The sequence below is a fragment of the Microtus pennsylvanicus genome, chromosome 16 (genome assembly GCF_037038515.1).
Source record: "Microtus pennsylvanicus isolate mMicPen1 chromosome 16, mMicPen1.hap1, whole genome shotgun sequence".
NCBI lineage: Eukaryota > Metazoa > Chordata > Mammalia > Rodentia > Cricetidae > Microtus > Microtus pennsylvanicus.
In genome coordinates, this window is record NC_134594.1 from 7,084,561 (window position 1) to 7,097,087 (window position 12,527).

A 12,527-nucleotide genomic window follows, 5' to 3' on the forward strand; every position below is an offset into this window, starting at 1 on the left:
AACCCTGTCTTGAAACGCACCCCCTCAAAAAAAAAAATAGAAAAGAAAACAAAACACAAACAACGAAAGTCCCCCATTGGTTTTCAACAGCAGATTCGACAGCCATTGATGAGCATAATCTGGGCCCAGTGATGTTTCCCCAGGGTGGCAACATCGCTGTTCCTTCTTCACTGATTAACTAGAATTAATTTTTTTAAAAGTATGCTTCCTTATCATTTATTGGTTGCCATAAAATATAATTGTTGTTCTTGTTTCAGGAAAGGCAGCCAGCTTGACTATTTCCTCTTGTTTATGGGTTTTTCAAAGTCTCGAAGCCGCCACGAATGACAAAGCATTTTTTAATTTGGGTTTTTGTTGTTGTAGTTCATGTTAGTTTGAATGAGAGTAGTAATGTTTTTTTTTGTTTTGTTTTGTTGTTTTGTTTTTCGAGACAGGGTTTCTCTGTGGTTTTGGTGCCTGTCCTGGAACTAGCTCTTGTAGACCAGGCTGGTCTCGAACTCACAGAGATCCGCCTGCCTCTGCCTCCCGAGTGCTGGGATTAAAGGCGTGCGCCACCACCGCCCGGCTGCCACTTTTATTTTTTAACATTCATTTATTTCCTTGCGGGGGGGGGGGGGGATGCCAGGCGCACAAATGGTAGTCAGAGGACAGCTTGCAGGAGGTCCCAGAGGCAGAACTCTGCTTGTCACCCGATGAGCCATCTCATCAGCCTGTTACAGTTTGCGCTGTAACTGCTGCTCTCCCATACAAGCACCAAATTCTTCTCCCAGCAGTGTGACAAACTGGGCACTGACTTCATCGAAAGTTACTTGTAAGGTGGCGATCTCCAGAGTGGTCTGTGCACAGCCCAGAGGTGTACATGAAGACCCTGGGGTGATATGTGCACAGTCCACGGGGTGTACGTGAAGACCGTGCCGTGGTCTGTGCACAGTCTAGGGTAGTGGGAGCGGCAGGCTGCGTTCCTGCCACCTGGCTCCTGGCTGCCTGGCTAGCTTATGCCCCGAAATAATTACACGGAAACTGTATTCCTTTAAACACTGCTTGGCCCATTAGTTCTAGCCTCTTAATGGCTAATTCTCACATCTTGCCTAGCCCATATTTAGTAATCTGTGTAGCACCAGTCTTACCGGGAAAGATTCAGCATGTCTGACCTGGCAGCTTGCTTCATCATGTCTGCCTTGGAGAGGAGAGGCATGGCGTCTGCCTCACTTTCTCCCAGCATTCTGTTCTGTTTACTTCACCCACCTATGTTCTAACCTATCAGACCAAGCAGTTTCTTTATTAATTAACCAATGAAATCAACAGATTGATATATGACACTTCCCACATCATTAGATTGACATATGACTGTCCCACCTCAGCCTGGGGTACATGAGGAACCCCGGGGTGATCTGTGTACAGTCCAGAGATGTACATGAAGACCCTGGAGTTCTCTGTGCACAGACTAGGGGTGTACCTGAAGGTCCTGGGGTGATCTGTGCACAGCCTAGGGGTACATGAGGATCCTGGGGTGATCTGTGCACAGCCTACGGGTACATGAGGATCTGGGGTGCCCTGTGTACAGTCCAGGGGTATAAATGAAGACCTTGGGGTGATCTGTGCACAGCCTAGGGACATGAGGATCCTGGGGTGATCTGTGTACATCCCAGGAGTGTATGTGTAGACCCTGGAGCAGATAGGGAGAGATAAGGCCTGTCATATATTTTCTCTCATTCTTTCTTGTTTTCGATTACAGGGTTTCTAATATGCATAAAATATATTTACAAACATAAAACTATACAGTTGGGAGGGTATTTTCAGACTTTTAAAAGTAATAATCAGAGTTATTTGAAGGCAATACAGAAGCATCAGTTACCAATGTAAACTTCTCTACAGCCATAACTGTAAAATTTAAAGTACACGAAGAGTATACTTAGAAGTATGTACTTAAATTTAGTGCTTACTTTTGTTTCCATGTGTGTGTGTTTTCGTGTTCCTGTGCATGTGTGTGATGCATGTTGAGGCTGGAAGGCAACCTCAAATGTCATCCCAACGGAAATGTCCATCTTGGGCTTGGAGATAGGATCGCTCCTTGTCCTGGAGTTTCCCTGTGAGGCTAAACTGGCTGGCTCGCTAGCCCCAGGGATCTGCCTGTCTGTCTTCCAGTGCTGTGTTTACTGATATAGGTGACAGTGCCCTGGGGATTGAACTTGGCTCTTGACCATACATGGAACTACTTTACAGATGAAGCTCTCCCCACCCTCTTATTTCGTTTTCCTTCAGCAACTATGCCATGATCTCCCATGAAAATCAACATCAGACAAATGTGGCCAGTATTTTATTTCTTTGCTAACAGAACCGCCCCCCACCAAAACTGATGAACTTGAGATATGAAATTTGAACACTGTATCTTAAACATGCTCTTATTGGTTAGCCACTTCCCTTAGTGCAAAGTCTGCTGTGTTCCAGTCCCTCTTCCAGAAGCTGGGGCTGTAGAAGGAGCGGCAGGCTGTGTTCCTGCTGCCCGACTCCCAGCCGCCTGGCTAGCTTATGCCCCAAATTAACAACACACAAACTGTATTCTTTTAAACACTATTGGGCCAAGCAGTTTCTTTATTAATTAACCAATGAAAGCAACACATAGAAAGAAGACCCACCTACATCATGGGGCCTCGGTTCACGGGCCACTGTGCTGTATGGATCCTGTAAGCGCCCCTTTAAAGAAAGGGCCAGAGAAGTCTGTGCAGTCAGATGCCAGGGAGCTCGCTGTGTCCTCCTCTTGTCTCCTGGCCTCCTAGGAGAACAAAAACTGAAGGTTATCCCTGCTGTCCTTCTCCTTCCTCTCTCCTGCAGCCTGTCTGGTTTCCCAGCATGACTTTTCTCTTGGGTTTCTCCACGTGAAGTTTATCTGTAGTCGATTAATTAAACTTTGCTTTGATTTGGCACTTCTAAAAGGGTTGTATCCTTGAAGCCTCTAACATGATTTAGGAGGACATTTCGCTCTTGCAGATGTATGTGATGGCTGGACTCGTCCTGGCCCTCTGAGGCATCTCCACGCAAGTAATACTCCACCCCACACATACACACACCTTGACCTCAAATATCGCTCCCTGAGATTCCACCAAAGACCCTCCAGCAAGAAAGAGAACAGAGCCCCGCTGCCTTAGGCCGTGTTGCTTTACACTGGCTGGCTGGCTTGTGGGTTTTCATTTTTGCATCCTGCTAAGTACCTTGAAGCAGTATCGTTCCTCTTAATTAGTTCATGTTTGTAAGGCACCTCCCCGATCACAGTGCTGTGTCAGGGGTAAGTGGGAACAAGTGGGAACCCTCACACCACCATGTCCTTTATCCACATACAGCCCAGATCTGGAGAGATGCAGGTGTGGAGGAAGACTGCAGCGTTCCCCCACTGGACACATCCTTGAGGATGGAGAGCGGAGTTACTGTGTGAGGCTGGTCCTTACCCTTGCTGAGACAGCAGATAGCATCTAGTTGGTCTCTCTGTGTCTGGATAGAGGGGGGTGGTAAGTACAGTGTAGCTACATTCCCAACATGTCTGAGAAGGAAAAAAAAAGGATTCATTTTAAATTATAGCATGTTCAATTAGATGTTGAATAATGCTTCCCCAAGAAACGCTTTAAATACCAGTTTCATTTGCTTCTGCTAGCATGCTCACTAAGACTGCGTTTATTAAATTTTCAGTGTGAAGAATTGTGTCACACATTCTTATTAAGGCATCTGATTTCATAGTTACCTTCACAAATACACACATTAAGCCTGACTTTTTTTGATTCTTTTTATTATTATTATTTTATTTTATTACTTTAAAAAAATACCAGTCCAAATTCCCACTTCCTCCTCTCCTCCCACTTCCCTCCCACTCCCCTGACTTTTTTTCAAGGAAGCTTTTTATTCTTTCTTATTTCCATGATTTTAATAAAATTCCTAAAGTGGGTTGACATTTTAAAAAAATAAGAAAACTGACTGGAACGAAGCAGAGGACATGAAGGTTTCTATTTTACTTACCAACGAAGATTTATAGAAAATGTAAATATTTGTTTTTTAAAAATATATTAAATTTAAGCCAAAAAGCCGTTTGATGCTTCCTCTCAAATTCACAAAAATGGCTGTTACCTCCAAATAATTTACCGCGATTCGATGTTATTTTGACTGACCCATATCTCATTCTAAGACTATATAGCAGGTTACACGTTGTCTTCTAACTGCTTTTCAATGTAAGAAAAATCCTCGTTTTATTTTGATAATGAAGGTTCCTGAATGTTCCAGCAGGATCCTCAGTCAATGTAAATTTACATAATTCATCTTCCACTTGCTTTTCTATAGTTAGCGCAGCTGTCACCAGGGAGCCACAGTCTTGTGGGCAGGTAGCTATGGGTACAGCAGGCAAGCTTTAGTCAAACATTTCCTTTTAAACCATTCTATCAGTTTTTCCTCTCATTTCAAGTGAGTCAGGTCTTGTGAAGATTTAAAAAAAAAAAAAAACCAAAAAACCCCCCAGCTTTCTCTTTTTAAATTTTGACTCTCCTTACCAACTTACAGCTTCTTCTCCAGGTCCCATTTTCTAGACGACATAAATAAGGCTCTAGAGAATTTCCTCATCAGACCAACGTTTAGGATGTATATATGACTGTGTCTCCTTAAAGCTTCCGTGTTTGCCAGGCATGGTGGCCCACGCCTTTAATCCCAGACAGGGGCAGGGGGATCTCTGTGAGTTCAAGGCTAGCTTGGTCTACAAAGTGAGTTCCAGGACAGCCAGAACTACAATCCTGTCTTGAAAAACCAAAAAAAAAAAAAAAAAAAAAAAAGCTTCTGTGTTTTAAACCAGCCAGATTATCTTGTTGTAGTAGTTAAGGTCCTAAGGATGTGTCTCTGTGGGTAGAGTGCTGGCCTTGCACATACAAGGCCGTGGGTTCTGCACCCGGCACTGAAGGATCTTCAGAATAAGACGTAAACATCTAGCGTTCTCTTTTTCTTCTATACCTAGTGTCTAACTTGTCTTAAAGCATTTGATATCACACTTAAAAGAAGAAAAACCAAAGTAGGCTTGATGGTGCAAGCCTTTGATACCAGCACCCATGAGATAGAGGCAGACAAATGTCTGTGAGTTCAAGGCTAGTCTGGTTTACATAGTGAGTTCTAGGACAGCTAGCTTACACAGTGAGACTCTGTTTCAAAACAAATGAATAAATTAAAGGAAAGGAAAAGAAGAAAAACAATTTCTTTTGCACTCTTACACACAATTAATACAGTACTCAACACAGATCCTTCTCCCTGGACGCCAACAAGTGTGGCCCTTGCCAGTCAAGTCTTCACACACACACTGGGTTCCTTACAGTTTATTTCAACCCTGACGGGCTCTCCTTGGGATTAGGGCTCAGTCCCACAGGATTAGGACTCAGCCTCATAAATCTGCTCCCTTTTCAGATGCCAGCCTGTGGACCAGGCTTCTGATAGATTGGCTATGGCCCAGCTGTTCCTGTTAGTTTACTAGGATCGTGTTATCATTCAAAACGCAGCCGAACCCGTGTGCGTCCTCATTTATCAGCAGGGACATTGTAGGTGCCAGGGACTTGGCTCCGTTGGCACAGTGCTTGCTCAGCACACACAAAGCTTTGCATTTCATCCCTAACACCACATAAAATCCGGCATTAGTGGGACAGTAACCTTGGCACTCCAGAAGCAGAGGCAGAAGGATACCAAGTTCAAAGTTCTTTTTGGCTACATACAAGTTTGAAGTCACCCTGGATATATGAAATCCTATCTTGGGGCTGGAGAGATGGCTCAGAGGTTAAGAGCATTGCCTGCTCTTCCAAAGGTCCTGAGTTCAATTCCCAGCAACCACATGGTGGCTCACAACCATCTGTAATGGGGTCTGGTGCCCTCTTCTGGCCTGCAGGTGTATGCACAGACAGAATATTGTATACATAATAAATAAATAAATATTTAAAAAAAAGAAACCCTATCTCAAGTCAATAAGTATATAGGAAAATAAGTAAATAAAAAGGAATGGCTATCACAGGAGAGAGGAGTGCACGGGGCAGGGCTCTCTTGTGAGCTGGGGCGTTCGGGAAGGCAGGAAGTTGGGGTGCTTTGCTGATGATGTCCACAGTCAGGGCGCATTGCCGATGTTGTCTTAGCTACTTAGGAGTTTTCTGAACCACTGGGGTTTTTTTTGGAGGCTCCATTATCTTCAGCAGGGTTGGTTTCCTCCTTGGACATTGGTGACCACTCAAGGCTGAGGGTTGGGCTGACAATCCAGCCCTCTGAACACGCTGCAGGGCTGTGTGCCAAGTCGCAGGAGTAGTTCACGATGCACAGAAGCTTGTTCCTTACAGTTCCCAAACCCAAGCATCCAAGGTCCCCGGTGCTCTCCTTGCACCCTTCCGCAGTAGGGTGGAGAGGGCTGAATTTGACCTGTGGAAAGGAACTTGCTGTGGTCATTAGATGAACCCTCTTCCTCGAGAATACCAAGAGTTCAGTTCTTACTGCACTGAGGAGTAGCTCCTGCCTTCTGGGGGGACGCAGTCAAACCATAGCACACATCTTGGCCTCTGTCAGCCAGCCCCAAATCTCTGTCACGTCATTAGCATCTGTTAAGTTTCAGAACCGAAATGACTCACAAAAGCCATGTGTGGAAACCTTGGTCACCAGCCTATGTCACTACTGGCAGGTACTGGGGCTGGTGAGAAGTGGGGCCGAATGAGGGAAGGACTTTGGGAGAGTGGCCTTGAAGAGGGTATTGGGACCCTGCCCCCAACCTCTCCCAGGTGGCCAGACCTCCTCTTCCACATACTCACTACCATGACATTTGCCTTGCCATAGACCCGAAGGCAGCCAAGCTCTCTGCATGGGGAGTGAGACCTGCAATTATAAGCCTAACAAATCTTTATTCTTTTTTTTTTAAAGATTCATTTATTTATTATTTATACAACATTCCGTCCATGTATGCTTGCAGGACAGAAGAGGGCACCAGATCTCATTACAGATGGTTGTGAGCTACCATGTGGTTGCTGGGAATTGAACTCAGGACCTCTGGAAGAGCAGTCAGTGCTTTTAACCTCAGAGCCATCTCTCCGGCCATAAATCTTTATTCTTTTTAAATTGATTACCTGAGGGATTCCGTCACCAAGAAGACCTGGGGAGCCGGCTCAGTGCTTAAAGTGCTTGCCAACCAGCTGTGAGAACTGGAGTTTGGATCCTCAGATCTCACGAAAATACCAGGTGGGCATGGAGGCCCGTCTGTAATTCTAGCTTGAGAAGGCAGAGATGGGCGAGCCCCAGAGTAGGTGGTTAGCGAAACTAGTCATTGCCGGAAGCTCTGGGTTTGGGTGAGAGGCCCTGCCTCAATGAATAAGGTAGAGAATAATGAAAACAGATTCCTGACACCAACCTCAGCCTGCCATTTGCACGTACACGTCACCATTCACTTGTGTGTCCTCACACAAGCACGCACGCGTGCGTTTACGCATGCGCACACACAAATGGGGTGGGAGGGGGGAGGCTCAGCGGGTGTAGCTCAATGGTGGAGAGCTTGCCCAGCGTTTACAGACCCTGAGTTCAATCCTTAGCATCCTAAAACTTTAATTTAAAAAATTAAAGCAAATCAAATGCCTAGGAGAAAGAAGGTCAGATGGAGGTGAGAGGAACAGGAGCTGGTTCTAGGGGAAGCGCTAAAGAGGGTCGGTCGTCCTGGGCACGGACAGCAGGACAGGGCTCAGATGCTGAGCGCACAGTCGAAAGGCGGCCATGTGAGCAAAGACCCAAGGAGACCAGGGGTGGCTGAATCGGAGGAATGGACATGGTTGGTAAGGTAGGGAGGGCTGTATTCAGGAGGCTAGGCAAAGGAAGATGAAGAAGTCAGGGACCTGAAGTGCGGTGTCCCCTGGGTTGTGACTTGAAGGCTGTCCACCCACTGTCGTAATCTAAAACTTACTCCACGGCCCTTTCCTGGTCAGTTCAGGGTTTCTCCCTGACTCCACTCACTCGGAGGACTCTGGTCCGGTGTGCTGCAGCTGCTGGACACCAAGTCTTTGTGCCTCTCCCTCCCTGACACCTACCTAGCTGGCCCTCCTCAGCCTCTCTCACTTAGGAGAAGCCAAACCTAGGTGAAGGCAGTGAGTTCCAGGCCTGGACTGTAAAGCCCTCTTTGGGTTTGCATTCCAGCCTCTCCACTACCTGAAAACCACAAGCCTAGAGCCACGGTTGGTCTCAACCCCTGGCTGTTGGTGGAGCTGCAATCGGTCCTGGACTGTGAGGAGAGGAGGAGCCAAGCTTCCATCCACGTGAGGGCAGTGTCACTCAACAGGTTTGCCAGGGCCACAGGAGGATCGTCACAGAGAGAAATGCTACAAAGCATTGTCTTATGTATCTTACATATATGAGCCCTCACGGACACACAGAGACTGTTTCCATGATGATATTGTTTGCCTTTTGTTTATTAAATTTAATTATTGTATGGGGGTACCCAAGTGCCATGATACAAATGTGAAGACCAGAGAGAATGGGGGGGGGGGGGGAGTCCGTTCTCTTCTTCCACCGTGTGGGCTCGGGATCCACTCAAGACAGAAGGAGGGCCAGCAACTTTTCACTCATTGGTCTGGCTGGCCCCTTGTTCATCATGTTTTTTTTTTTGTTTGTTTGTTTTGTTTTGTTTTTAATTTTTTCCCATTCAAAAATTTACACTTCCTCCCCTCCTCCCATTCCCCTCCCGCTTCCCCCTCCCCCTCCCCCTCCCTACTTTAGAGAGGGCAGGGTACCCTGCCCTGTGGGAAGTCTAAGCCCCTCCCCCCTACATCCAGGCTTAGGAAGCTTTGCATCCAAATAGACTAGGGTCCCAAAAAGCCAGCACTTGCGGTAGAAACAAATCCCAGTGCCTTTATCAATGGCTTCTCAGTCAGTCCCAATTGTCAGCCACATCCAGAGTCTGGTTTGATCACCTGCTCATTCAGTCCTGGTCCAGCTGGATTTGGTGAGCTCCCATTAGAACAGGCACACTGCCTCAGTGGGTGGACCAACCCCTCGCAGTCCTGACTTCCTTGCTCATCTTCTCCCTCCTTCTGCTCTTCAACTGGACCTTGGGAGCTCAGTCCATTGCTCTGATGAGGGTCTCTGTCTCTATCTCCATCCGTAGCTGGACGAAGATTCCATGGTGATATTCAAGGTATTCATCAGTGTGGCTATGGGACAAGGCCAGTTCAGGCACCCTCTGCTCTGCTGCCCAAGGACCTAGCTGGGGACATCCCTTTGGACACCTGCAGAGGTGCGGGTTGTGGGAGATGGGGTATATCTGTAATTCCAGGACTCTGGGGAACTGAGGCAGGGCAACCTCAAGCTCAGGGCCAGAGCAGGATACTAGGGAGACCCTGAAAAGAAAGAAGGGGTGGGTAGGGAAAGAACAGCGAAGGCAGGTAGCGAGTATGGAGTGTGTGAGGGAGGGGTGGGTTCTGGGTTGGTGGCCTAGGCTATCTTAGACGGCACCCGTGTGAGAACCCCTAAAGCCTGGAAGGAAACCGTGTCATTCACTTTGCTTCTAGAAACAACAACGCTGAGCCAAGGTGCAAAGGCTCCATTTCCGACCCCATGACCCCAGCCCTGGAGCAGGTGACTACTTTCCTGGACTCTGTGAACATTGGCCTAGAAGAACTCCTCCCCTCCCTCCCTTCCTCCTGCGTCACAGTGTTCAATGGGCCGATGGTAGAGACAAGGTACTGCTTTTGAGAACAACTGCTGGAGGAATCAGATGTCTTCTGGGTCAGCGTCTCTTCTCCGAGCAGAAATGAAGTCCGTAGGCCAAGGCCAAAGAGCAGGAGGTCTCGTTTGCCTCCAGAAGTCATCTCAAGAAGTCACTGAAGAGGAGGTGGCTCAGTGTCTAAGAGCACTGGCTGCTCCTCTAGAAAACCTGAGTTCAATCCTAGCACCTACCTGGCAGCTCAGCCTATCTGTAACTCCAGTTTCAGGGATCCCTCTACAGGCATTGCACACAAATTGTGCACAAAAAGATGTGCATAAAATAAAATGAGAATTAAAAAATAAAAATGAATTTTCAAAAGGAGTCAAACAGGCCAGGCAGCGGTGGCGCACGCCTTTAATTCCAGCACTCGAGAGGCAGAGGCAGGCGGATCTCTGTGAGTTCGAGGCCAGCTTGGTCTACAAGTGCTAGTTCCAGGACAGGAACCAAAAAGCTACGGAGAAACCCTGTCTCGAAAAATCCAAAAAAAAAAAAAAAACAAAAACAAAAAACAGAAAAAAAACCAAAAGAGGTCAAACAGATGGAGGTACCTGGGAGGAGGAGTACTTATATGCAAATGCCAAGAGCCAGCATCCCCAGATGTTCTTCCTGTATCAAGTCCCAGTCCACAGTCCTGAGTAAGCATCCCCAGATGTTCTTCCTGTATCAAGTCCCAGTCCACAGTCCTGAACCAGCATCAGGTCTCAGTCCACAATCCCGAGCCAGCATCCCCAGATATTCTACCCGCATCAGGTCCCAGTCCACAATCCTGAACCAGCATCCCCAGATGTTCCACCCACATCAGGTCCCAGTCCACAATCCTGAGCAAGCATCCCCAGATGTTCTTCCTGTATCAAGTCCCAGTCCAATATCCTTAGCCAGCATCCCCAGATGTTCTACCCGCATCAGGTCCCAATCCGCAATCCTGAGCCAGCATCCCCAGATGTTCTACCCACATCAGGTCCCTGTCCTCAATCCCGAGCCAATATTCTCTAGATATTCTACCTGCATCAGGTTCCAGTCCAAGAAGCCTTGTAGCATTTCTGAGAATGATATCTATCGCTGATGTAGGGAATGTCTGCCATCGAGGGTTTTCAGGTGTATTGATCTGGTTAATGCAGCAAAGGCCATCTTTGTGCTGAAATAGCTCTGTTCCAAGACTCATATTAGAGACAAAACAAAAGCTAACGGCTCCTAAGGTCACAGCACAAGCCAAAAGGAAACACTAACAAGGAGTGAGAAGTGGGCTACAGGTTTTCAGACGTCCCCTTCCCTTGAGTTCCACGATTTCACTGGGGACACCACGGCCTTGGCTGAGGTGTGTGTTTGCCTCAGTGCTGGGGAATGCCATAGAAACCCACAATGACTCACTTTCCTGGCAGAGGCGGGTCTAGCCGAGGTCAGCACTTAATGTGTGGGTGAAGGCCTTTCCTTTGTGTGGTTTTCCCCCCAAGCGTTATCAAAATATCCAAGCCATCTGGGTGGTCTGCCAAAACGGCTGCTCCCTCAGCCCCAGTCCTGAGGGAGCAGTGACAGGTTCACGGTGCCACACTCTGCTCAGGGTGGAAGCACGTGACAGCGGGATCCCTTTCCAAACCCCGCAGAGACATTTGTCATGCACTCATTTGCATATTCATGTGTAGGTATTTCTGTGCCAGGCATTGTTCGAGGTTCTGGAAGGGCAAAAGAAAATAGGCGGGGCCAGTGAGATGGCTGAGCAGGTAAAAGGTGCTTGTGGCCAAGCCTGATGACCTGAGTTTGATCCCTGGAATCCTACTACACACACACACACACACACACACACACGCATGCACACGCACACACACGAGTGCACACACACACACACACACGCATGCACGCGCACACACACACACATACATGCATGCATACGCACACACACGAGTGCACACACACACACACACACGCATGCATGTGCACGCACACACGCACCACTAAATAAACGAGATAGAGTGAGAAAGTTTTAAGTAGATGATTAAAGGTGGTATAGTCGCAGTTCTGTGCTGAAGGTGCCGGTGAAGAAGTAAGCCAGGCAACCCAGAGTCACACACTGAGAAATGTTAGGAAGGAAAGGTGTGCTGACCGTACAAGGATAGAAGATAGTGGGGGGACTCTAAGGGACACGGCCAGGTAGGTTTCTCTGGGCATGTGACCCACCTGAAGCCTAGACGTTGTGCTCCGGAGGAAGGGTGAAAGGTGGCGAGCACGGTGCTGGCTGGCGTGTGTGAAGAACTTCGGTGTGAACGAATGCGGCTGTGGGGGATGCAGGCTGGCGCTTGGGTGGTTTGTGTTTGTCCTGTTTAGGCACTGAAGTCAGGGGTGGTAGGCCTTGGGGAGGAGCCATGTGAATTAGGAACCAAATCGTCCTCAGATGAGACGAGACAGGCAGGAGTGGGATTTACGCAATGCAAGCCCAGGTAACAGGAGACTTGAAGGATGTTTCCACACACAGGCTGAGTGACGGACAGTACGCTGGGGGAAGCAGGTGGAGCCCTCGGAAACATCCTGAAGAGAGACAGTAGCAAAGAAAGGACACCCCCAGGGAACAGGGAAGAGCAACGGATAAGCTGGAGGTGCAGGCCCCCGTTTGTCCCGAAGAGGGGCCTACTGGCTGTAGGAGAAATGTTAGCAGAACAGGATGCGGGGGTGGGCGCAGGGTTAAGCTTCGGAAGGCCTGAGCTCGGGGAGGCTAGAGCACCAAGGGCACGTCTCAGATGGACAACACAGATAATCTGCACACAGGCATGTCTTCTCCAAGCTATGTAAGAGAACCCAGCACTCT